We start from the raw sequence: 27,005 nt of genomic DNA, 5'->3' as shown, positions 1-27,005 counted from the left end.
TTTCAGTTGTATTAAGATATAATTGACAGACTGCACAGTATAAGTTTAAAGTGTACAGCAGGGGTACTTCACTGGTGGGGCCAGTGGTTAAGAATCTGCTTTCCAATGCAGGGGGTATGCCAGGTTTGATTCCTGGTTGGGGAATTAAGATCCCACATGCTGTGGGGCAACTAAACCTGAGTGCTGCAACAAGAGAAGCCAGGCACCGCAGTGAAGGCCCAGGGCAGCCAAAATTAAAAAATTTTTAAATATGTATATATGTATATATGTGTGTGTGTGTGTGTGTGTATGTATATATATATATATATATATATATATAGAGAGAGAGAGAGAGAGAGGGATGATTACAACAATAAGTTTAGTTACAAAAAAAGTCTTTTTCCCTGTAGTGAGAACTTTTACTCTCTTAGCAGTTTTCAAACATACCAGGCAGTAGTGTTAGCTACAGTCATCACGTTGCACATTACTTCTTACTTCCAGAATTCTGACTATATCTTCCATAGAGTGGGATTTTGCCAGTGATAGCACAGTTTAAGTGAAACTTAATGCTCAACTTGTTTTCAAGTTCTATATTTGGGGCACCCCTCTGAGAACTCCCCAAATCCCCTGACACTCCCCGAGGCAGGGAGATCCAGTACGACTGAGCAAAGTCAAGTATAAGGAGAGGCTGACCTCATGGCTCTGTTATGCCTTGTCCCTATTTCTGGGGCCCAGGATCATCCTCGCTTTTTTGACAATAGAGCTACTCCGCTGAGTCACATGTAACTGAAACCCCCACCTGCAGTTTGTCCTGCTTCTTGTTGGAATCCAGAAAACCTAAACAAGGGGCAATGTTCTCAGCAGGATAATAGAGGGAAGGAGAGGTGGATAACAAGCGTTCAGGAAATATAAAGACAGAAAGGAAAATATGGGCCTAAGCAATAATTACTGAGACGTAAGTCTAGAGAAATTAAGGCATGGATCGGCCTCCCTTTATATAATTGCAGTGTTTACAAATCTGCCTGTAGATCAACTCACATTTCAAATGCAACAGGGAACTGACATTTAGCGGAGTTTGGATGTTGTTCCTTTTGTATGGTGGAGCATTTGTCTGTAATGTTAATAACTAATTTTCTAATCTAGTTTATAGATATCATAGATAATCCCCTACGGTGGCTATGAGAGAGGATGTAGGTGTTTCATCAAAGCATCTTGCCTAGGAAGTTCCCTGGTGGTCTAGTGGTTAGGATTCGGAGCTTTCACTGCCATGGACCCAGGTTAAATACTGTAAGATGCATGACACAGTCACCAACAAACAAAAACCTTGCTGAGCACGCAGTTAGGCAGAACAAATGCCCTTCTTGTTGTTCAAATACTCTGCAGGTTGGAAATATCCCTTCGAGTGGAATGATTAGGGGAGGCTTTGCTAAAATTTGAACTAGGGTTTGAAAGTTAGGTATGATATTGGTGGATGGAGAAAGAGTAAGGACTCTGCAGGAAAAGAACCCCAGAGGAAAGTAAGAGTTCAGTCAGGCAAGTTCAGTTGGCCATAGAGTAGATGAGAGAAAAAACTGGAGAGGACAGAGGCTCAGATGATGTGCTGGGGGGCAGAGCAGGGACTGGGGAAGGGGATGCACAGGAGTTTAAGGAGAAGGAGTTTAATTTCACTTATGGAGCGGTTAGAAGCAGGTTAGAAGGCAGGGTGGGCTGACATAGAAAGAAACAGACAAGCGAGACCAGTGAGATCACTACATATTCAGAACCACGAAAATGGTCTTTAGGGTAAAGGTGGCAGTTGGAACAGCCAAAGGGTCAATTCTAGAGACTCAGAACTGAAGAAACTGGCTTCCATCTACACCATCCACTCAGTGCTCCCAGTAGAAAGTAATTAAACCCCTGTGAATAGACAATCTTTAGTTACTTTCTTTTTGTATTAATCTATAACATACAAGGGCTTCCCAGGTGGCAAGAGTGGTAAAGAACTCACCTGCCAACGCAGGAGACGTAAGAGACATGGGTTCAATCCCTGGCTTGGGAAGATCCCCTGGAGGAGGGCATGGCAACCCACTCCACAATTCTTGCCTGGAAAATCCCATGGACAGAGGAGCCTGGTGGGCTACAGTCCATAGGGTCGCAAAAAGTCAGACACGACTGAAGTGACTTAGCACGTAATACACAACATTGCTTTGAAAAAAATGTGAGCTATGCAAATAAAAGCTTTAAGACAAATTCTTGTCCTTTTAGTACAAGACAGCAGTCCCCAAGCCCTCATACATTTAAAGCCTCCCACTGACTGTCAGGGCTTAAATTAGATGTTGGGGAGACCAGCTAAGGACAAAGCCTAGAGATTGGCTGACTGAGAGGATGAGAGCCTCCGGTCAGTTTCAATCTGAAGCAGTGTTATCCAAGTGAGAATCTCCAGCAGGCAATTAGAAATTCAGATCTCAAACTCTATACAGTGTAACAGTGTTTGACAAACAAGATAAAAATAACTTTATATGTGAAAATGTTCTGTAACGCGGTAAGTGAAACTTCATCTAATTTAAGATTTTATTCTTAGGGCGAAGATAATAGATGTGAATAATCCCGTTAAAACAAAAAAACCAAAACCCTTCAAAACCTTGCACTACCTTATTACAACTGAGTTAGCCTTAACTCAGTTGTAAGTTAGCCTTAACTCAGTTGTCTTAGCAAATTGAAGTAGATCTGCCAAGAATTCACCTTGATCAGTAACAAGAAAAGGTGAAAAGAAAGCAGATCCAAGGAAACTGATCTGCAACAAGGGGAATCATTTTGGAAAATTCAGGGGAGGGTCAGGGTGCCAGCAATAAGATGGGCAAGCCCAGGGAGGTTTTGAGGTCTGGAGTGGACGGACTGGAGGGATGGCCATATGGAAACCCGCCCAGAACCTTCCCGAGATAGGACATCACTCCAAGACGTCAGGGGGGGAAAGGGGGCAGCGGACCTGGGGGCGGAGCACCCACCCCCTTCTCGACCCAGGGGGCAACCAAGCCACCCTCCCAAGGGAGGAGACCCCCTCGGATAAGACAAAGGCTCCAACCGCGACAGGAGACCCAGAGTGCGCGTGCGCCAAGGAACGCGCGTGCGCGTTGCGGTCAGCGCCGCGGCCCAAGTCGTGGGAGGAGGGGAGACCCGGGACTGGAAGCGCCGAGAGGAGAGAGCAGGGAGGCGGGGAAGGGCCGAACCTTGGGGCGCTCGCGCGCGCCCACTGGTGGCCGGAGGAGAATACGCACACCGAGGCCTCACGGCCCGCCCCTCCCCTGGGGAGGCCCGCGCTCCCGCTGCTCGCGCCTGCGCCGCCCGCAGGCCGCTGGAGCGCGCCCTCTCCCCTCGTGCGCGTGCTCGCAGTCTCGGCCACCCACCAGCTCAGGCACCAGCAGCCGCGCCGCCGCCGCCGCCCACCTTCTGCCGCCGCCACCACAGCCACTTTCTCCTCTGCCACCCTCTACTGTCCTCGCCCTCTGTCGACTATCAGGTAAGTGCGAGGCTCCGAAATCTGCCTCTCCGTCCTCCCGGCTGCACCTGCATACCGCCGCCCCTCGCCTCAGAGATGGGTTTCATGAGGTGGGCATTGGTCGGGAGCAACGGCGACGGCCCCTCCTTGAGCCCTCTGCGCTCCGGCGCTGGGATTGGGGTGACTTGGAAAGGGACCCATGCAAGGGATGCATGCGTGTGTGTGTATGTCCTGTGTGTGTGTGTGGGGGGGGGGGTTGTCTATACGACCCGCTTCACGCGGACACGGCGGAGGTTGTGCCCACAGGGTGGGGCGCAGATGGCCGTGATCTGGGGGAGGGGGCTGCTATGCACGCTCGAACACCGTCTTTTGCCGCAATGGGCGTGTGACTCTGTGGGGGGTGGGTGGAGAGGGGTCCAATGACGACCCCCTAAACCTAACCTGTAATCCAATTTCTCTGCCTCGGTTTGCAGACAAGGTATTGATCGGTTTCTAGAAAAGATGACTCCCTGCCTGCCCCTCCCTACCCCTCCCCGGCCCTGATTCCAGCCGGGCTTTCGCTGCCCTTGGTTTAAGGCGGTGGCCCACCCTCTTCTCGTTTTCCTCCTTCAGAAACCCGCAGGGGACATTTGGGGGCTGGGAGTGAAACCAGGGAGATGGGGAGGGGTCTTGGCGCTGTCACTTTAGTTGCCCTTCCCCCTGCGCGCGCCTGGCACCGAGACGCGAGCAGCGCAGTGCCCGAGAGAACGTAGTGCGCGGCTCCCAGTGTGGAGGCTCAACAAGGCAGGGGTGCCCTGAACTTGGGATATGGAAGGACTTCGCAGCTGCAGATCCCGGCTCGAGGGTGCGCACAGCCGCAGCCCCGCACAGACCCGCTCAGGGGCGGCAGGTGCATTTCGGGGCGGGCCCCTTTCTCTGCGCTCTGCGCCGGGCGTCCGGCGTGTGCGCTCCCTGCCGGAGGCGCGGGGCTGGCGCGCAGGGCTCGCCCCTCACTGCGGCAGTGGGTGTGGACCCGGGTGGGCGAGGAGGGGGAGGGTAGGCTGTGCCTCCTCCCACTTCCACCCCTGCTTTTTTCCCCTCCGATCGCGAGGTGCCATCTTTTTGCGGTGTGTCACGTCTTTACAGTGCCATGCCAAGCCGGATGGCTGAGCTTTGGAGGACAGGGCGGGGACTGTCATTAAGGGGAGGGGGAGCAATTAGCGCTGAAATCTTGGCACTTTGCTGCATGGGTACCGGGGGCGTTCACCCGAGATCTTCCTCGGGGGCCTGACTGCTTTGTTTGTAGGGCTTACATGGTCTGTGTTGCCAGCCCTGATTTTTGGCTTTTATTCTATGAAGGTGTTTAACCAGAGCTCCCGCCTCTCCCCCAACCCCCGCTTTTTGCCCCTCATTTCCGAGCCCTTTGTTAGATCTCGGAGCTCGCCGGGGTCGAGGAACTCTAGTCCTCCCGGGGGGCACGCATGGACCGGGCGTGACCCCGCGCAGCCCCCTCCCAGAACCGGGGCGCGCGCCAGAAAGCCTCCGAGAGGCCGAAAGGGTGGGATCCGAGGTCCTTGCGCGCCTTGCCGGTGGCCGCAGAGGCAAGATGCCCCTCCCCATACCTGGAGCGTCCGGGGGCGACGCCCCACCAGGCTGTACACCTAGGAGCACCGGAGACCCCCGGTGGGATCTCAAAGGCGGGGCCCCTCTTCGCTTCACGCCCTGTTGCTTTGCCAGGAGGGAGATTGTGAGGAGGGGGCAAGAGGTTTCCTCCGGTACTGCGGGCCACACCCATTTTATTAAGAGGACTGGGGCGGGGGGATAGGGGGGAGGTTGTCAAGGAGACCACGGGAGCAGCGGGAATGGACCTCGGGGCGTTGCCCCGCCCCTTCCGAACAGAGACTGTGAACCTGGGATAGATAGGGCCAGGCCCCGGCCCCGGCTCCTGGGGGGTGATGGAGGGAGACCTCCCCCACAAACCCTGAACCCATGGCTCTTCTTATTGGACTCCGGTGGCTGCAGCCACCCAGACAGACATCTCTCGTGTTTTTGTTATTACAGTCGAATTTTATTTTAGAACTGTGCGGAATTTTCTCTTATGAGTCCGAGTTCGCCGCCGCCTTGAAACCGGGAGGTGAAGATGGGGGAGGGGGCAGAGGGGGAGGGGGGAGGGGACAGAGAGGCGAGTACGGGCCCTGGCGAACACATCCGAGCCTCTCTTTCCTTCCATTTGCCGGATCCTGGCCGGCTTTCTGGTTAATTCTGTCTCTGGAAACTGATGCGAGGGCGCAGTTCTGAGAAGGATGAGCATTTTAGGGGCCAAATCGTCTTCTCGAGCCGCGCAGATTTACCTGAATAGGTGGGGAATGACTTGGTTGGGGGTCGAGAGCCTGCCCGCGCCAGGCCGAACCTTCCCGTGTGGCTTCAAGATCGAAGCTGGTTTGGAGAGGTTCAAGGATCAATTCGAGCATCATCCCCGCCAATAGAGGGGGACGAGAGATTCTGATACCAGACAGAGCGAGGGTCTCGGAATGGCCCTGGAAACGGGGAGCCCGCGGCCGCCGCTGCTCGGGATGGACCTGGGGCAGAGGTCATCTCCTGTGGTTGGGGGAGAAAGAGCTGGCAGAGGCGAGTGCCTTTAGCCCAGTACTAGAAACAAAGTGCAGTACAAGCGTCCGCGATTTTACTCTATTTTGCGGTGTTTTTGGCGATTTGATGGGGCTCTGGGGTCTGCAAGGCCAGGAGGAGTTGTGAATAGGGGAATCCGGGGGCCAGGAGATGGTCCTTCCTACGCTGATCCAGAAACTCCATCCCTGACTCTGGGCGCGCTTGCCTACCTGGGATCTCCAGGGATGCCCCGTTTGCGCCCACGCTCCGACGCTGAAGCGCTGAGCCAGCCACTGATCAGGGTTTCCCGGCACCGATTCGAGGGCCATCGACTCCTGTCCCGGAATCTCCAGCAGGTGGGGGCTGTTTTAAGTCCGGAAGACCTGCTTGGCGTCAGGCACTCGGGACCGTGGGCAGGTCTCTGGCTGGTATGGCTTGGGATGGTTTAGGGGACCTGGGACGGAGACTGCCGGCCTGCCCCTCCGGGCCACTCGACTTCGGGCTCAGCAGGACAGCTTCGGGTTTTATCTGATCCTTGTCCCTCCAACTGACCTGTCCGACAACAAAAAGAAATTCCTTTCCTACCGTAATTAAAGTATCCTTTTGTGTTTTATGATGCTGCTTATGTTTGCCCGATAAGAATTGCCTTTCCATTCCTCCATCTCCAAACCTTCCCCTGAATAAATAGCACACCTCCTCCCAGCGACCACTCCAGAGTGACTCTTGAAGCTAATCAATTTCTTGACCAACATTTGCTTCTATAACAGGTTATGTGTACTGCAATAACCTGGCTTGATTCTGGGGGTTCAACTTTGGACAGTTTGAGAGAGACACTTGTCAGCTTTGCTGGTTTGGGGAATGAATGGCAGTCATGGCCGTCTGACCTCCTCTGCACATCTCGGAAGGGTGTGGCTTTTGAGTGGTTTCTAGTATCTGGCACAGATCCCCTGACAGGAACAAAAGAAATGGATTATTCCCACAAATCACAAGAAAAAAAAGTACAGTCAGTTTGATTGAAGAAGGGTCAGATTTATTCCAGTTGGGAAAAGAGCCTCTTCTTTTGAACATGCCCTTTGACCCACATGCTCTTTGAGAGCTGTGGCAGCCTGGAGATGCTACAGGATTGGGGTGCCCTTTGTTTAGGCTGAATTTTCCTTCTGCCTTTTTAACCTCAGTTCATGAAGCCCATTTGTGGGAAGTTTAAGAAACTGTGTTTTATTCCACCTTCCCTCAGCATTTATGTATATGATTTGGGTGGCTCCACAGATATGTACATGAACATATGTTGGTTTTTAATTCAATTAGATTGTGCCTTCAATTTAGTTAATTAGTATCTTCCTTAGGCTCACCTTGAAAAAGAATCGCTCAAAAACAAACAAAAACACCCTCAGGAGCTTAATACAGTGCTAGACACACAGCAAGTCTTTGGGCCATGCTCATTTAACAAATAAATGAATAAAATGGGAAATGCAGGTCGAACAAGGTGGTGAAAAGAAAGCAGAATGGGAGGAGGGCCTTATTCGAGGTCATGACATCAAGAAGTCTTGGGGGCCAATACAATACTGCAAAGCAATTATCCTTCAACTAAACATAAGTAAATTTAAAAAAAGAACTTTGTGGGGGACTTCCCCTGTGGTCCAGTGGCTAAGACATGGAGTTCCCAATGCAGGGGTTCGATTCCTGGTCAGGATCTAGGTCCCACATGTCACAACTAAAAAATTCCACACGTGGCAACTAAGACCTGGTGCACCCAAATAAATGGATATTTTTTAAAAAAAGAAATTCGGGAGAGAAATCCAATCCAGTTTGTCCCCTGCTGCCCTGTGTCAAAATGACACCCAGAACGCTGCCCGAGCCCCTCGGTGCACCCCACACCCTCCCCGCCCCCCCTCTTCCCGCCTTCCCCCTTCTGCTGCCTGTGCTCCCCAGCCTGGTCCCCACCACTCACTTTACCTTCATTTGCCAGACGAGCCAACAGGGGAGAGACCAGACCACAGGGGAGAGACCACACTCCCGCTGGGGTAAGGAAGACCCTGCCCCACCACCTCGTGTAGGGGGTCAGAGGGTCAGAGAGGGGAAAGCCCCTTTGCCTTTGCTCCTTCTTCCTCCCATTTTTCATCATCCCACTTAGAGGACCCCCAACCCCGCCACAGCCCCAGAAAATCCCCCCGACCAACCATTCCTAACTTGCCAGCCGAGGCGCCTCCGCTAGACTTGGAGCTGGCATGGGAGGGGCATTTCAGCAAGTGAGGGGAAAAGAACACCCCGGCGTCAGTGGGCAGCAGCAAAAGGAGGAATCCGACGTTCATGTGGGACTGTCAGTGGCCTTCCTGTAAAACAGTGGTTCTCAACCCCTGGGACCACTGGGATGTCTAGCGGCACTTTTTTATTTCCACAACTGGGTGGTGGGTGCTACTGGCATCTAGAGGATAGAGGCCAGGGATGCTGCTGAACAAGGCCCAGAGTGCCTCCGAGACCTGGCCGCAAAAGTTCTAGAGCCAGGGTTGAGAAGCCCTGCTACAGAAACACTGTTACCCTGGCACCATCATCTTAATGGCATCTTATGGGGCTTCCCTCATAGCTAGTTGGTAAAGAATCCGCCTGCAATTCAGGAGACCCTGGTTTGTTTCCTGGGTCAGGAAGATCCACTGGAGAAGGGATAGGCTACCCACTCCAGTATTCTTGGGCTTCCCTTGTGGCTCAGCTGGTAAAGAATCCGCCTGCATTGTGGGAGATCTGGGTTTGATCCCTGGGTTGGGAAGATCGCCTAGAGAAGGGAAAGGCTACCCACTCCAGTATTCTGGCCTAAACAGTTCCATGGACTATACAGTCCATGGGGTTGCAAAGAGTCTGACACGACTGAGTGACTTGCACTTTCACTTTCATGTTCCTTGAGTATTTTCTTGGAGTCCCTGTTCTAAGTGCTCCCTAGGGTATGTGCTCAGTCGTGCCCAGCTCTTTGCCACCCCATGGACTATAGCCCACCAGGCTCCTCTGTCCATGGAATTATCCTGGCAGGAATACTAGAGTCAGTTGCTATTTCCTCATCCAGGGGATCTTCCCGCCCCAGGGATCAAACCCAGGTCTCTGCACTGGCAGGCGGATTCTTTACCACTTGGGCCACCTGGGAAGCCCAGGTGCTCCCCAGAGATTACCCCATTTAATCCCCACAAGAACCCCTTTATGTAGGCAGGTTCTGTTATCTCAGTATATATACAGGGAAACTGGAGTGCAGAGAGGTTTAGTAACTCACTGAAGGTCACACAGCCAGTGAGTAGTGGAGCTGAGTGCCTGACAGTAGACTCCTCCCCTATTCAGCTGCACGTGGGCTTAATAGGCGACTGTGGGTTAGAGGAACCCAAGCACAATCTATAACATTGACCCAGTGGAATATTCTAATTCCAAAACCACTGACTCACATGAACTTTTGTAAGAGTCTGTAATTGGAGCACAGCCTAAAGCTCGGAATTTCGGCTTTGACAAATGAAACAAGGGTTTCACTCAACCTCTGTGCCTCTGTTTATAAAACAGGGAAAATACCCTGGGGATCTTAAACCTCTTCCCCCCAAATCCAGGATATCGGGACTTCTCGGTTATACAAAGGAACAGCCAGGCCTTTTTGGCTTAAAGAAGGCTGGAAATCAAGATTAGGGGATAGTGACATAGACTCAGCTATGGTCAAAGTCAAGTTACTGAAGTTTTAGGGACATCTGACCCACATCTTAAGTTCTGCACCTTGGAGAGGTTGAAGCTTTAGCAGTTGCCACTGGGACCCAGCTCTGAGCCTGTGGGTGTGAGAGGCGTGGGGTGGGCATAGGAAGGACTTCAGGCAAGAATCTCAGTCCCCCTCAGCAAAGGCGGGTCTGGGGGCTTCTCCCACTTCCTGGGGCCCAGGCTCTGCAGTAAATATTCTGTCACGCTGTGGTGTAAAGGGGTGACCTGGAATCCTCCATCCATAAGACTCACTGCCACTCTACCCAGCTACGATCCTGCTACTTCCCACAGCCTCCTGTGTGGGTGATTGGACACATACCACACACTCCAACTGTCTTCTGTTCCCTTGCCAAAGGGATTGCTGTCCAAGACTTCTTTTCCTATCTCAGGTGCCACGCTCCTGCCAGGTTCCTTCTCTGCATAGATGGTCCCCACCTGAGTGCGAGGAGACAGTTTGAGGCCAGCTCGGGGTGGTTTTTGAGCTTTGAGGGTTCTTTGATTAGGAAACATTTCATGGTGCAGTGGTAAAGAATCTGTCTGCCAATGCCAGAGACACAGGAGACACGGGTTCGATCGCTGGATCAGGAAGATTCCCTGGAGTAGGGGATGGCAACCCACTCCGGCATTCTTGCCTGGGACATTCCATGAACAGAGGAGCCTGGCTGGCTATAGTCCATGGGGTCGCAAAAGAGTCAGACACAACTGAGTGAGCATAAGCACAGTTTAGGGGTAGGAATCAGCTTCCACAAAATGCCAGCTTGAATGACCTCCAGGTGGATTATCTCAGATTGTTTTCGCTTGGTTGAGATTTCAATGGGCTCTGCACCTGCCCTGATCAGGAAGACTCAGACTTAATCCCCAAGAAATGCATTCTTGTGCCTCAGCTATTCAAGGAAGGTTTGTGAGTGCCTGGAGGGCAGATGCTGGTTTTCCCTGGGCAGGTTCCCCAGCTCAGGACAGTGGCTTGCATGTAGAAGCTGCAGGTTTGCCCTAATGGTTGAGGATGGGGGCTCGAATCAGAACTCCTGGGTGCAAATCCCCCTTCCCTGCTCACTGCAAGCCCTAAGCTGGGTTGTTTAGCCTCTTAGAGAGGTTTTTTCTTGTTTGTAACTTGGGGTACAATAGTACCTATCTCGCCTGTTGCTGTGGGTTTTAAGTGGAGTGATGTAGTGCTTAGCCCAGGGCTCGGCACATAATAATTGCTCATTAAATGGCTTCATGACCAGCAGCAGCCTTTGAGTAGACTCTTGTGATTGGATGAAGGTGCAAAGGCTCCTACTGACCCTGATGATGGAGAATCAGTTGAAACAGATATATTGTTACACTGAGTGGGGATCAAGATAGGAGAAGTAGGCTGTCCCATCTGGAACCAGGCAAGTGGTGTCGTTTGAATGGAAGTGAAGCCCCCCTGGAAAATCGCACACACCCATGTGTCAAGGCACACACAGAACTCTTGCCATAGGCAAGCAGAATGACTTATGATCTGTTGTCCCTGCTTCTGCCCTCTTCCTTCCTGAAATCCACTGCACACCAGGAATAGGCTGTGTACCGTCCACACTGGCCTGAGCTGAACCGCCCTCTCTCCCACCAACCTGGGACTACTGGTGAGCCAGCTTAGCAGGTCGCCGGCTTCCCTGATAGCTCAGTTGGTAGAGAATCCACTTTACCAATGGAGACCCAGTTCAGTTCCTGGGCCAGGAAGATCTGCTGGAGAAAGGATAGGTTACCCACTCCAGTTACCCACTCTTGGGCTTCCCTTGTGGCTCAGCTGGTAAAGAATCTGCCTGCAACACCAGAGACCTGGGTTTGATCCCTGGGTTGGGAAGATCCCCCTGGAGAAGGGAAAGGCTACCCACTCCAGTATTCTGGCCTGGAGAATGCCATGGACTATATAGTCCATGGGGTCTCAAAGAGTCAGACATGACTGAGCGACTTTCACTTCACTCCAATATCTTACTGTTCACTCATTGCATAAAAAGTGAGCACAGATGAGACTGAAAGCAACAGAACTAATGGAAGGCAATGTAGGAGGGAGATTATAAATGAAATAATGAAGCAGCCCTGAACTTGGTAAACTCAGAAGCAGGCTGATTCATGGCGGCAGCTGAGAGTTAAGTAGAAAAAATGTTAAATAAAGCAAACTTGACATATTTTGAATCCAGGGAACCCCAAGCATCCAATAACCAGAGTTCTATCTGAATTAATAAATCTGATTTAAGAAGGCTTCTTGGGAATTCCCTAGCTGTCCAGTGGTTAGGACTCCATGCTTTCACTGCTGAGGGACCCTGTTCAATCCCTGATCAGGGAACTAAGATCGCACAAGCTTTCTTTTCAGTGTGGCCAAATAAATAAATAGAAGAAGCCTTCTTATCATAGCTCAGACAGTAAAGAATCTGCCTGCAGTGGAGGAGACCCGGGTTCAATAGCTGGGTCGGGAAGATCCCCTGAAGGGAATGGCTACCCACTCCAGTATTCTTGCCTGGAGAACTCCATGAACAGAGGAGCCCACTCCATGGGGTTCCAAGACTCAGACTCCCTGAGCAACTAACACCTTATCCATGAAAGTCATAATACATTTTTTTCAAAAGTCATTAAATCAGAAAATCATAAAAAAAATGATACATATATTTTTCAGACATTTAACTTAACCAGATAGTTGTCATTCCCCCCTCCGCATCTTTTGCTGTAGGGTCCAGGCCTCTTGGTGTTTGGGTCAGCTAGCTGGAGTTCCTTGTCTTTTTGGCCTAAGCAGCACCTGTAATGCATTGCCTAGGATTTCCAGCCATAGGAACAAGGGATCACACTGTGTGTAATCTGAATGTGGAGTCTGTCTAGAGTCTTACTATATTTTTCCACAATCTTTGACATCCTGTTTGACAGCTTAAAAATTACTCATCTTTATGAAATCTCTCCAAAGTATTCAACTTGATTATCTTAAAGCCAGTGAATGATTTTCAGAATTCATCTTTCATTTAACACTTGAATGTAATCAGCTTGCACCATATTTAAGTGGTGTGACTATTGTAACAAATATGATGGACCTGGTAGGTTGACTGTGGTAGGATGAGGCCCTGGCTGTGGACATCAGGCCCTGGAGACTCAGCCTTGAATATTTACCTCCTTCATTTCTACTTCTTACATGGTGTCTGGCAGGAGAGGGCCTGCTGTGGAGACTATTGTGTCTTCCCTGCATCTCCTGCCTGACTTCCAGGACTAGCGTGGCACTTGGAATTCATTCCCATAGGATCCCTACTTAAGGGGATGTTGCAAAATTCTCCCCATAAAACTCAACATAAATTTAAATTTTCTTTACCATGTTAATTCTCCTTAGTGAGGGAGTTTTAGATCAAGGTCCAGCAGTTTTAAAAAGCATTTTTAAATCAGCACATTTGAATTAAATCTGAAGACATTGATAATGATGTTTCATTCATGGGTCTCCCTTTGGTCCTGTCTGCTCCGCTGCTAAATCAAGCATCAAAGAGAAGAAGGACATGAATTATCTCTGGTCCCAGCTGGAGGTTTTCTTTCCAGCCTATGGCCTAGTTTTCTGGTTTCCCTGGAAGGGTGGGTGATACTGTCTTGAGGCCTAAGCCTGCTACAAAAAGCCTCAGGAGGCACTTTCATCCTTGTGTCCTCCTCCTCAGGACACAAAAGATATCAGAAGACCCCTGAGTCTACAGCTGCCTGTGATGTGATCCACAGCCAATATAATAATGCCAAGAAGGGAGTGGCAGAAAGGACCAATTCATGGAATCATGGAACTGTGCCCCTCCCCCAGGATAAATGACAGCCCTTCCCCCTGAATTAGAACCAGAATTCTAAATTTTGTGTCAACAGAGTTGTCTTGGATCAAATCCAGTTCTGTCATTGATTTACAGAGCATTTCAGAGATGCTTATTTCCAATTGTTCTTGATTGGACAGTGATACCAAATTACTGTCTTACCTCATTCCCTCTCTCATGATCTCAAAAGGTTTATTGGATAATTAATAATCTAAAGGCTTGAGGACTTCCATGGTGGTCCAGTGGTTAAGACTCTGTGCTTCTGATGCAGAGGGCATAGGCTTGATTCCTGATTGGGAAAGTTTTCTCATGCCTTGCAGTGTGGCTGAAAAAACAAAACTATAAAACTCTTTGAAGAAAACAGAGGATAAAAGCTTCACAATATAGCATTCATCAATGACTTAAATATGATACCAAAAGCACAATAAACGAAAGAAAACATTGACAAATTAGAATTCGTGAAAATTAAAGGAACCAAATAAATAATATAGGCTTAAGCGCCCAAGGAAAGGTTACAGTTTACATAATCTCTTTGGTTTTATATTTAAATATGAATATTCACTACCTTATTTATGTCTGAGTGTTTTATATTGGGTTTGCTGAAAACTGGTACAACTTTCAGTGCTGGTATTGGTAATGTGTCAGAATTTAAATCAACATAAGAGTCGAACACAACTAAAGCGAGTTAACACACATACATGCACGCACACATTGATAAGTCAAGCAAAAGTTGTCTATAAAACTGAAATAATTGTATATAACCTGCTACCCTGGGGCATGATAATCTTCATGGTTTGCTTCATATGAAACCTGTCCCTTTCAAAGCTGCCACTTGCCAAGAATCACCAGGAATAGCTGTTTGGAAGAGTCGCCTGCCCTTCTGCTGTTCATTTTCTGCCTTGTCTATTTGCTAAAAACAGGAATTCTATGCTGGCCCCAGCCCACGGCACAGCAGTTCAGCTTCTGCCTCTGCTATCTCCATGAGACCGGCTTAGAAACAAAGGATTTCTCAAAACATCCCCAAATCCCCTTAAATAATGGACTGATCATTCACAGACTCACCTGAATCTTCTCTAAACCTATTTAATCTTTTCCCCAGGGTTAATCTTGTGGGGACGATGGGCCCCCTGTGGGTCCCTCCCCTGGGCTCATTTCTTCCTGCTCTGGGTCCGAAGGTCCTCCCTTCTTAGCAGCCAGGAGTGGTGGCCGTCCTCTGTTCCCTGCAGAGTATTAATGCAGATGGAATACATTGAAATAAATCCCTTTCAATGTCACTAAAGTGCTATAAATAATTATGAACCAATGGCTTGATGTCTCATGAGAAATGCAGAGGAAAATTTTTTTTAACTGGCAGGATTCATGTTATAATCTGACAATCTGGGCCAAGCAAAAATCTTTGTAAAACATCTCCTTATCTACCAGCGAGACTGAATTCCAAAAGTTAAGCATCCTTTATTTTGGTGGTGGTGGTGGTGGGGGGGGTGGTCTGTTGTCACCCACTGCTTGGGCTTACCCAGCCCTGAGTGTAATTGCAACCTTCCTGTTTATCTACCAGTTGTGGCCATAATTAAGATACCCTGGTTCCACGCTCCCAATGCAAGGGGCCCAAGTTCGATCCCTGCTCAGGAAACTGGATCCCACGTACTGCAACTAAGACCCAGTGCAGCCAAATAAGCCAATAAGCAGAACAAATAAACTTTTTTTTTTTTTTTTTAAAAGATTCCCTGGAGGGTCAAGTCCCTGGAAGGACTTCCCTGGAGGCGCAGCGGATAGGAATCTACCTCCCAATGCAGGAGACACGGTTTTGATCCCTGGTCTGGAAAGATCGACCCCACATGCCTCAAAGCAACTAGGCCCATATGCTAAAACTACTCAAGCCTGTGCACCCTACAGCCCGTGCTCCGCAGCAGGAGACTAGCTCCTGCTAGCCACAACTAGAGAAGGCTCTGGTTCAGCAACGAAGACCCAGCACAGCCAAAATAAATAAATAAAAAGTGTTCCTGGAATTCCCTTGCAGTCCAATGATTAGGATTTGGCATACTTTCACTGCCAAGGGTCTGGGTTCAATCCCTGGTCAGGGAACTAAGAGTCAGGGAATTAATATCCCACAAACCAAGAGTTTTGGCAAAAAGGAAAAAATTTCCTGAACCTTCGTTTTTCCATTTGTAAAATGGGGATTATTCAGTCTTCCTTCTGAGAATAGACAATAATGTGGACTTTCTTCTCACTGGGTAATCACAGAAGTAAAATACAAGCATCTTGGAGAACTCCTTTGAGCTTTTCAGAAAACAAGTGCTGCAGGGATAAGGGTTAGGGCGCCTCCTGAGAGCCACAGTCCAGCACCTGATCTGAAGTCTCTCTCAGGCTGAGCCTGGCAGGGTAAAGCGGCTGCCGCTCGCTCTCTCCTTTAGCACCAACCAGGTACAGACTGCTTCCCAGGGGTGAGCACCCAGTCATCTGGGTCTGAGCCTGAATGCATGGACAGCCAGCCACAGTCCAGCCTGTACTGGTCTCATCTATCCCTTCTTTGCAGGGGAAGCTGAAAGCCAGGTGCAGGACAGTGGGGGGGGTGGCTTTAGTATGACCTCAAGTGATATCCCACCCTGCCAGTGCCCCCTTCTTGGAGAGGGGCTGGGACCTCCTGGGCTCATGCTGTGACCCTCAGAGGGAATTAATTCCCTGGGAGCCTTTCTGTTTCCTCCCAGGTTTTCAGTTTCCTCCTAGTCAAACAGGGACTTGGTGCCGAATCTCATATTCTAATTATGCCCTGGGGCAGCCTCTTCCCGCCAGTGTGTTTAGCACGTGCCAGGAATCGATTAAGGCAAGAGTGATTAAATTAAAGGCTGGAGTTGACTTTGATGGTATAATATTCTAATGGCTATTTGGTGGCAAGAGGCATGGTGCAGGCTCATTAATTGAACACTTGCACTTGGAATTTGAATTGAGCTGGAGCTGGGCTGCAGTCTATTTGCTTTTGCCCTGGGAATGGAGGATTTTTTTTTTTTCCATGCAAATAGACTGGGAAGTATTGATATTTCCAGGCTGGTGTGTTGCCCCCACCCTGACAACAGCCTGGCTTCTCTAATGAGTGGCTGTCCTTGACCATACTTAGTGCCCCTACAGCATCTGCTTTTGTTTGCTGTCCCCAAAGTTGTCCTCCCTGTGCCATAGTCCCATCCACTTTGCTCCTTGGAACCTGCCATCCTCCAGTCCCTGTGTGGCAAAACATGGAGTCTTACACTCTTCTTCCCACCATATCCTGGAACAGACTTAACTATCAGTTTCTTCCTCTACATCACTTGGATCTGCTCCTCCTTTTCCAATCCATCTATTCCAGTGCTAAAAGAAACATCCGCCTTATCATTTCACCCCTGGATCATTGTGAAAATGATAATGAATTGCTATCGAGTTCAGTTCTGAAATTGACGCCCAATCCCTTTGGCAGGCCATTGCCAAACTCCTCTTCCCAGAGCAGCCCTGTCATCTGCCCTGCCCCCATCCAAGCATGAGTCCACGATTGCCTCTTCTGTCCCTTGCTGAGCCAGGCCCCACCTCTCGCTGCCTGCCCGCCTCCACATGCCACAACTTGGCCTCCCTGTCTAGTCCTACTGGTCCAGCCCCACCTCGGGCCAGCCTGCCTCTCGGCTCCTTTGTACACATCATGCCCTTTCTGCTCCTAGCTCACCCGTGGTACCTTTGTTGAGAATGTCCCCTCTCCCTTCTGCTCCCCCTCTTTAAGTCACCCTGACCTTCCCTGATCACTGTCTTCCCTGAAAACTGCCTCTGGCTACTGCGCTCCACAAGATCCCGACATCAACACATTTCATTTCTCAGCAGTCCTCAGCACCACAGTGGTTAACTTAATTATTTTCCTTCTTGTCTGTACTGCTCTCATCTTTCCACAGGTGATATGTCCTCTGAGGGCGAGTCTTGTGTCTTGTGTGACTTTCCTGCTCCCCTGGGTGTCTTGCCCAGTCACAGAGCTGGGCACATGCAAAGCTCAAAATAATTACCCTTGGTTCATGCAGCTGGATACTAATAAATCAAACAGGCTGATGTCAGATGAGTTTTACCTGTTTAAAGTACCTTCTCCACCTCCTAGTACATGGTTCTGTTGTTCTACAGACTTGAAAATAAAAGTCATACTTCCTTTGACATATTCTAAAATTTCTACTTTGCCTTACTTCGTTCAGGACAACTTAACTGTTAGTCCATTATTTTGCTATACAAAGATGCTGATAATAATGGTAGCAGCAGGTATCTTTATTAAAAATATTGCTGCATTTAACCTTCACTCCTCTATGAGGCAGGGCTTACCACCCTCATTTTGCAGAGGAGCAGACCAAGGTTCAGAGAGTTCACAGCTGGGGAGACAGCCAGATGGTGCCCCAGTCCAGGACCTTGTCTTGCTGTCTTCAGGTAGGTCCTCAGAGCCCCCGACCCTCTGCCTCTGATTCCATCCTTCATGCCAACAGACATGTCTTTAGTGCTAATGACCAAAGAAGTCATGCCTTCCAGCCTCTGTGATCCAGTCATATGTAACATGAGCCCAGAGAAAATATTTAAGACTAAAAGCTAGCCTCTAAACTGGGCTGTTGCTTCATGACTCCAGTGACGGCAGAACCAAATTTAGTGTCGTGGGCAGGTCCACACTTATCAAATAGTGAAGCTCATTTTTCTTTCAGCTTGAAAAATGTTCACAGTCACCATTTCCATTGAGGGGTAGGTGGGACCAAAAGACTGGAAAATGTGGTCCCAGAGGAACCCTGGGGTATAGACTCAGGAGGGAAAATGACATTCAGGTTCCCAGGCAGTGATCCCAGGGACGAATTTAATTGAATGTGGGTGGTTTCCCTGGGCAGACGAAGTAAGTCCCTGCTGTTAGGGAAAAGGGTCTCAGTGGTGGAGGGGAGACAGACCTATATCCCAAGCCACCCAGGGGTACTGCCCGATCCCCCTTAGTCAGCAATCCACTTTATTTCCCCCCAGGTCTCCACTGTGGCTCAGGCAGTAAAAAATCCACCTGCAGTGAGGGAGACCTGGGTTTGATCCCGGGGTTGGGAAGATCCCCTGGAGAAGGGAACGGCTACCCACTCCATTATTCTTGCCTGGAGAATTCCATAGACAGAGGAGTCTGGCAGGCTACAGTCTATGGGGTCACAAAGAGTCGGAAACAACGGAGTGACTGAGCACACACACAGGTCTCCGGTGTGGCTCACATTCTAGAACCAGGAAAAGGGAGGGGGACCAGAGAAGGGAGGGACACACACCAGTGAGGTTGGGGTCACATGTACCAACCACATTATTTAGCATCTGCAACCAGGCACTTTGATGATGTTGAAATACATTCCCCATAGCCACCCTGCCATCTACCTATGACAAGAATCAGTTCTCAGCTCTGTTCTTGACTCCCACATTCTCCCCCAAATTAAAAAAACAAAAAAAACAAAAAAACACTAGCTATAAAGCCAAGATACCAAAAAAAAAAAAGCCAAGATACCATATGTGAGATCCCGCCCTAGTTTCTGTTCTGTTGTTTTTTTTTCCCCAGAGAAGGGACAGGGATCATTTCAGTCTATAAATTGTTTCAAGGGTGAGTAGTAAATGTTTCTTCAAGAACGTTCTTAAGGGGACTTCCCTGGTGATCCAGTGGCTAAAACTCTGCACTCCAATGCAGGAGACCCGGGTTCAATTCAGGGTCGGGAAACTAGATCCCACATGCCACAACTAAGAGTTTGCATGTTACAGTTAAAGATCTTGAATGCGGCAGTGAAGATGGAAGATCATGTGTGCTGCAACTGTGACCTGGTGCAGCCAAATAAGCAACATAAAAAATATTTTTTGAAAAAAAAAGCAGAGAAAGAAAATTCTTAAAAGGACCCCAAACTGAAAGATGGAGTACGTGGCGGTACTCAGCACTGGACTCAGACCTGGTTAGTTCCATGGTTCCGGGCAGAAGCTGAGGGATGTGGCCCCTTTTCACATGGCCCTGGATGCAAAGCTAGGAGCACAGGAATGCTTGGACAGGCCAGCGCATGCTGGTCATATCTCTATCCTCAGGTGCAGGGACCTCATCCTCAAAGGCTGTGGCCACATAATGGGCACAAGACCCTACATCACTGGGTCTCCACTGCTGAGACCCCTGGAACAGCCACCTTCGAGCGGAACAAACCCCGACCCCAAAGGGCCCAGTGTTTGCAAAGAACATTGGGTTGACCTGGCTTTCTGGATATACTAATATTGTTCTGATTTGGATGACTTCAGGAATGGTCAACCTCAGTTAAAAATCTGACTCATTTTCAGGCAGAGAAAGACAAATATAGTATATCAGTTATATGTGGAATCTAAAAAAATAACACAAATTAACTAATGTATAAAACAGACACAGACTCACAGACATAGAAAACAAACTTGTGTTTACCAAAGGGGAAAAGAGAGGAGAGGGGTTAAATTAGGAGTATGGAATTAATAGACACACAGCACTATAATCAGGTGGGGTGCAGGAAAGTTCAGTGGCACCTGAAATCACATGGCTAGTTTGGGCTGACAAGGGATTTGAACCCAGGACTTCTGTTTCTCAACCCTGGGGTGCTGCTCTTAAGATCAAGCCTCACCCTGACTTCTTCATTCAATGACTGAGTCTGAGGGGTCCTGCCAGTTCGTTCAACTGCCAGTCCCTGGGCAGGGGGAAAGAAGAGACACTGCTTTTCCCCCAGCGGGGACAAAGAAAAAGTTCTTTAAAAATGTGTTTTATAGCAGTATAGTTGATTTACAATGTTGTGTTAATTTCTGCTGTAGGGCAAACTGGTTTAGTTATACGTATACATTCTTCTCCATATTCTTTCTACTATGATTTATCACAGGATATTGGATGTATTGGGGCTTCCCAGGTGGCACTAGTAGTAAAGAACCCGCCTACCATTTCAAGAGACATAAGAAACTCATGTTTGATCCCTGGATCTGGAAGATCCCCTGGAGGAGAGCATGGCAACCCACTCCAGTATGCTTGCCTGGAGAATCCCACGGATAGAGGAGCCTGGTGGGCTGCTGTCCATAGCGTCGCACAGAGTCAGACACGACTGAAACAACTTAGCATGCACACATGCGTTGGATACATTAATAGTTCCCTGTGCTATAGAGTAGAACCTTGTATGTATGCATTATATATATATTTATATATATGCATTAATTATATATATGTATATATCCATTACATGTCTATTCTATGTACATAATAGTTTGCATCTGCTAATCCCAAACTCTCAATCCATCCCTCCCTCACCCCCAGAAAAAGTTTTTGATCTTTTTTTAGTAGGGTAGAGACCTGGAATTTCAGTTTGAGGGCTTGTGCCTTGCCATGACTAGATGAACAGATTGCTTTTTTCCTCTTATAAGAAAATCCTGTTCATTATAAGAAGTGTCTGGGGGATGGGCATAATTTATCCCCCAGTGTGCTCCTACACCAGTTAATGGGGAGCAGGAGGTAGCTGCAGGTGAAGAGCGACATCACCAAGTCTGTGCGGCCTGAGGCCGAGCCCATGATGGAGGGGTTGGGGCCAGGGGGTCTGCCTCACAGGCACTCATGTTTCTGGGATCCGAAAAACATGGAAAGAGGAAACAGCTCCATCACGTTCAGACAGCCCTGGCTAAGTAACACATCTTATAATACAAGTTATTTCCCCCCAAACTAAAGTCTAAAAATAGTCACTTGACTTTAAAGATAATTAGTAAATTAATTGGGTTTCTTTCTATACCACTAGTTTCGAAGCAAACATTAAAATTTTCTGCTTTCGCATTTCTGGGGTCCATTATTTTGTGTTTAATTTCCACAGCTTTGTCTGATTCCATCTTGAGGGGCTTCCCTGGGGACCAGGCTCCCTAATGTATCCATCTCTCGGGCGATGTTTTATTCATCCTTTATCTTCAGTGCCTGGCACAGAACATGGCACAGAGGAAATGCTCAGTCACTGTTTAGTGAATGAATAAATAGATGAGTAAGTGAATTCAACACTGATTAAAACTTAAGATTTCTCTTAAAAAGACTCGAGACCTGGGAATTCCTTGGCTGTCCAGTGATTAGGAGTTGGTGCTTTCACTGCTGAGGCCCGCATTCAATGCCTGGTCGAGGAGCTAAGCTTCCACAAGCCAAGCAGTGTAGCCAAAGAGAAAAGACTTGAGAACAGAAAGAACAGAACATATAACAGAAATATAACTTGTGTATTTGTTCGTCCTTCTACCTTTCTGGAGGATGGAGGGGTACACGTCTGCATTTGGTGTTTTGAGTACTGAAAGTGGAACTACATGTACTATGCCATAATCTTTTTAAAAATGAAGTCTTTAGATTAATCTAAGCCTTCGGATCCTCTGCCATTTCCTTCTTTGGGGATCTTCTCCACCCAGGGATCAAACTCAAGTCTCTTACATCTCCGGCATTGGCAGGCAAGTTCTTTACCACTAGCGCCACCTGGGAAGTTTAAGCCATTGGATCCTCTTGGAAACCAGAATGCCACCATAAACCATGAGCCCTGCTTCAGAGACAAAGACCATTAATGACCAGCCACGACCCCACAAGCATAGCAGGAAGGGCAGTGAGCCGTTCAAGACAAACCACTTAAATCCCTTTTCATGAGCATTTCATGAGCAGAGGCTCCAGCCCAGGTAGGGCTGTCAGCATTAACAAATTAAGACAGAGGATGCTTAGTTAAATTTGGATTTCAGATAAACAACCACTTTTTAAAAATATAAATGTGCTAGGCTACATAATGCTCCTCCTCCAGGAGATATCAGATCCTAATCTGCAGAACCTGTGACTATGACCTTGTTTGGGAAAAGGATCTTTGCAGATGTGATTAAATTAAGGATCTTTGAGATTGTCCTGTATCATCTGGGTCCTAAATGCAATCGCATGTGTTTTATAAGAGCCAGGCAGAGAAAGATTAAAAATGTGGAAGAGAAGATGATGTAATGATGGAGGCAGAGATGAGGGTGTTATGGATGCCTGCAGCCACCAGCAACTACAAGAAACAAGCAAGGGATTTTCTCCTAGAGGGAACATGGCCCTGCCAACCCCTTGCTTTCAGTCCACTGATAGTGAGTTTGGACTTCTGGCATCCAAACCTACGAGTGAATAAATACCTGTTGTTTTAAGCCACTAGGTTTGTGGTCATTGGTTACAGCAGCTACAGGAAACCAATACAATTAAGTATGTCCCATGCAAGATTTGGGACATACTTAAAAAAAAAACATTGTTGTTTATCTGAAATTCAAATTTAACTAGACATCCTGTATTTAACGCGGCAATCCTCACTCCCAGGACCAAAGAAAGGGGCTTTTGAATTTGCAAGAACGCTGGTTGAGGCTGTCAGGAAGTGGACCTCCTTATGCTTGGAGTCTTTGTAAGCACAGTTCAACTGGACCGATTTGAACTTTTACTAACTACCCTCTGGACAAAAGAGGGGGGAGCAATTAGACAGGTGTTAATGATTTATTTTTTCAACAGCCATTTGAGCACTTCCTATAAAACAGAAGCTCTGTGTTTAAGGGTGGAGGAGTTAGCCATTAATCCGGTGCATCTAGGCTAAGTTAGAAACCATTCCAGCTACATCACATGACACACGGCCATTAGCAGAGCTCAAGTGATGCTGCAGTGTGCTGCTGACACTTGAGCCACCCCTGGGAATCTTGCACCCTTTCACTGTTGGATGGGTGAGGGGCGGCGCCAAGCAGAACAGCTGGGTAAATCCCAGTTGCTGAAAGAGAGGACTTCACAGACAGACCTGAAATGGAGGGAAGCGGGTGGATGTTGCAGGAACAAGCTGGCTCTGGGTTCCCAGAAAGAGCTCTCAATGGAAGTAGATGCAAAATGTCTCCATCGGGTCCTGTGCCCTCACACCCTAACATGAGTTAAAGACACACTGGCCCGTTCTCCCATGCAGAGAGGGCCACCCCAACCAGGCTTGGACATCAGTGTTCAGACTCAGGCCCAGGCTCACAGCTGGGCTTCTCCAGCTTACTGTCAGGCTCTTTGAAACCTGGACAGTCCCTGGATCCCCAGGCTTTTAATGATGCTCCGAGAATCCACAGTGTTAGAGCTTCAAGGAGCCTTGGGTCATCCGGAAGAGGCATGAGATCCTAGGATTCCTCAGAATTGCCCCAGATGCTTTACCAAAATACCCATGCCTAGGAAAAGAGAAAATATATGGTTTACAGGAGAAAAAAAAAAAAAAAAGTGGGTGGAATGTAGAGTATGTTAGTCTCTCAGTCATATCTGACTCTTTTGTGACCCCATGGACTATAGCCCACCAGGATCCTCTGTCCTTGGGATTCTCCAGGCAAGAATACTAAAATGGGTTGCTATTCCCTTCTCCAGGGGATCTTCCCAAACCCAGGGATCGAACCCAGTTCTGCATTACAGGCAGAACCTTTACCGTCTGAGCCATAAACATGAAAAAGATGTTTGACCTGTCCCATAATTAAAGGACTGCTGATAAAACCGTAGTGAGATGCCACTGTTACATGGATGAGATGGCCATGATCAGAGGGGTTGGAAAATCATCCCTTCTGGAGAGAAGTGTGACCGTTGATCAGATGCCCTTTGGCAGAGCATCACTCCTTATGAGAATCTAGTTGTTCCTATACAAGCAAAGACTTAAATGTGGGGGTTCATTGGGGAATTATCTGTTATGCAAAAGTCTGAAAATAGTCCGGATGCAACTGGCTAAATAAACCGTGGTCCCTGGAGAAATGCACTGGGTGTGCATTTCTGGCTACTCCCTCAGACACCTTGTTAAGCAGGGAGCAAGGCGGGCATTGTGTGTTACTGTTTGTGTATAAGGTGGGAGGGTGAATGAGTCACCTTTATGGAACCTGACTCTGGGAGGAAAGATGAAAATCAGGCTTTGATGGAAGCCTCTAGGGGGAGAAACTGTGGGTGGGGGCAGGAGACATCATTTTCACTCTATTGTCTTTTATCTTGTGTACACATTACCTTTTTTTTAAAAGATATTGATGGGGACTTCTCTGGCGGTCCAGTGGTTAAGACTCTTGAGCTTCCAACTCAGGGGACGCAGATTCAATTCCTGAATGGGCAACTAAGTTCCCACTTGGAGCTGCGGTGCAGCCAAAAAAAAAAAGATAAATTTATATATATGCTCATGCCCCAGCTCACTTCAAAAGGGTAAGCTCATCCATAAGAAGGTTCTTTCAGAGCCTCCCCAGGTGATGCATGACACCCCCTGGTGGAGAAGCTCTGATCTGGCCTCACCCTCATTTCCCAGAAGGGCAGAAACTCTGTTAGCTGGCCTGCCAGTCTGGTCACTGCATGCATCATACAGGGGAGCCTTCCAGATGAGCTGAAGGAGCAGGACTTAGCAGAAGCACTCTGTGTGTGTGTGTGTCCGCGTGAAGTGTATATAAAGTGTGTAATGGAACACAGAGAGCACATTCTAGAATGTTCCCTTGGAAGTAGAGGAAGATGAGGGGAAGTGGGCTCCCGTGTTATGAAAGTGTCTAATCCTTGTGGTTCCTGACAACGCAGAGTAGCCCTATGAGGTCCCAGGAGTGCCTGGTGGCCTGCGTTCCAAGTGAGACCCCCGAGAACAAGTTCCCTGAGGCCCGGCTATGTGATGGGCCACTTCAAAATGTCAGTCCCCCATCCTTTTATATCAAAAGCAACCTCAGTGCTATTTTTTCTCTTTGCGCTTTAGACAGAAATGATCTCATTTCACCCTCCCAGCCACTCCAGGCTGGGCGGCACTTCCTGTTGAGGAAAGGAAGAAACGGAACCTCAGTTGGGGAGATGGGGTGAGGGGTTCCAAGCAGGGGCCGGTCTCTTCCGGAGTGACTTCCGTGGTGCAGTCCCCAGAGTTCCTCCAGAATCCCCCCGCACTCCCTGAAGGATGCAAAGCTCAGCCTGAGACCCTGCTCCTTGGGAATGCCTCCCACGCCCCGGGAACCCAAAAGGCAGGTCTGGTCTCTTTCAGACACAGAACTGCAGCCAGCCAATCCTCTGAGGGCCTTGCTTCGGCTTTAGTTAGCATGTTGTCCTGTGGTTCTCTCCAGGGACGCCGTTCGTGGCATGGCCACGGCTAGAATGTAAATCTCCTGACCCCAAGACCCAAGCACCTCCTACTGTTGCTTAGTGAAGGGTCACTCTGCCTGGCCTGGGGAACCCAGACCTCCCAGAACCACAGAGGTGGAAGAACCCCCAGAGCCCACCAGGCTCCCCTCCCACCCACCACCCAAACTCCTCCTCTGCCTTCCCGACAGAGTCACCCCAGCTTTTCTGTGAAGGCCGCTCATGGCCTGATGAGGGGGCTGGGAGGGAGGAGAAAGAAGGGGCTAGAAGAGGACGATGAAAGGGTTGGGAGCAGCCTCCACATAGGTGACATTCTGAGAGTGGGTCACCACCTTCCCTTCAGCTGTTCCTTCTCCTGTGGGGACCTCCCTTTCCCACATCTCCCCGCCTTCTGTGGTTATGCTGAGAAAAACCCAAGAGGCTCCAGCGCAAGGTGTCAGTTCAGTCAGTTCAGTTGCTCAGTCGTGTCCGACTCTTTGCGACCCCATGAATCGCAGCACGCCAGGCCTCCCTGTCCATCACCAACTCCCGGAGTTTACTCAAACTCATGTCCATCGAGTCGGTGATGCCATCCAGCCATCTCATCCTCTGTCGTCCTCTTCTCCTCCTGCCCCCAATCCCTCCCAGCATCAGGGTCTTTTCTAATGAGTCAACTTTTCACATGAGGCGGCCAAAGTACTGGAGTTTCAGCTTCAGCATCAGTCCTTCCAATGAACACCCAGGACTGACCTCCTTTAGGATGGACTGGTTGGATCTCCTTGCAGTCTAGGGGACTCTCAAGAGTCTTCTCCAACACCACAGTTCAAAAGCGTTAAGGACCACAAATTTGGCATTTTGACAGACACCAGAGCCACTTGAGAAATGAGGTAACAGCCCAGAGATGTGAAGTGACCTCCCCAGAATCACACAGTGAGTTCATGGCAAAGCTGGACTAGCCCAGGTCTCTTTCTTACTCTTGCCCCATCCCCCTTCTCCTCCTGGGCCCCATCTCGCCTCCCTCCTGGGGCTGCAGTGCCCAGAGAAGGACCCTCAGACGCAACTGGCTCGGGGGACAGACCCATGACGGAGGCCTGACAGGGAAGCAACAGTATTTGAGATTCCAGGAAGTGAAGGAGGAGCCTCTCAGATGGTGGAGGCCAGTCTCTGGGACACACACTCTGGTTTACAGCTGCGTCCCTCTGGTAGCAGCTTTCCGGAACATTCCCACTTTCTTCCATAGTGTAAAGACCTCTTCTCCTGCAATTTCCTGCTGCTCTCCTCCTGAGGATCCCTTGTTTCACTGACTTTTCTTTTGTCGTGCCATGCAGCATGCGAGATCTTAGTACCCTGACCAGGGATTGAACCCTTGCCCCCTGCAGGGGGAGCTCTGGAGTCTTAACTACTGGACCATCAG

General features: G+C 48.9%; 1 protein-coding gene across 15 annotated transcripts in view; it reads left to right on the top strand.

The window, feature by feature from the left end:
- The first annotated feature begins 3,260 nt into the window (after positions 1–3,260).
- Positions 3,261–27,005, top strand: part of MAPT (microtubule associated protein tau) — a 119,868-nt gene continuing 96,123 nt past the window's right edge. For 2 of the 15 annotated variants that reach the window (XM_043465817.1, XM_043465792.1), the window contains exon 1: positions 3,262–3,475. The gene's annotated coding sequence lies outside the window, so the exon portion shown is untranslated. Of the gene's footprint in view, positions 3,476–27,005 lie in introns of all 15 variants that reach the window. The other 13 variants (XM_043465895.1, XM_043465903.1, XM_043465808.1 and 10 more) reach the window with 12 other exon arrangements.

Source organism: Cervus canadensis, chromosome 1, assembly GCF_019320065.1.
Source record: "Cervus canadensis isolate Bull #8, Minnesota chromosome 1, ASM1932006v1, whole genome shotgun sequence".
NCBI lineage: Eukaryota > Metazoa > Chordata > Mammalia > Artiodactyla > Cervidae > Cervus > Cervus canadensis.
This window is presented reverse-complemented; position numbering and strand designations above follow the sequence as displayed.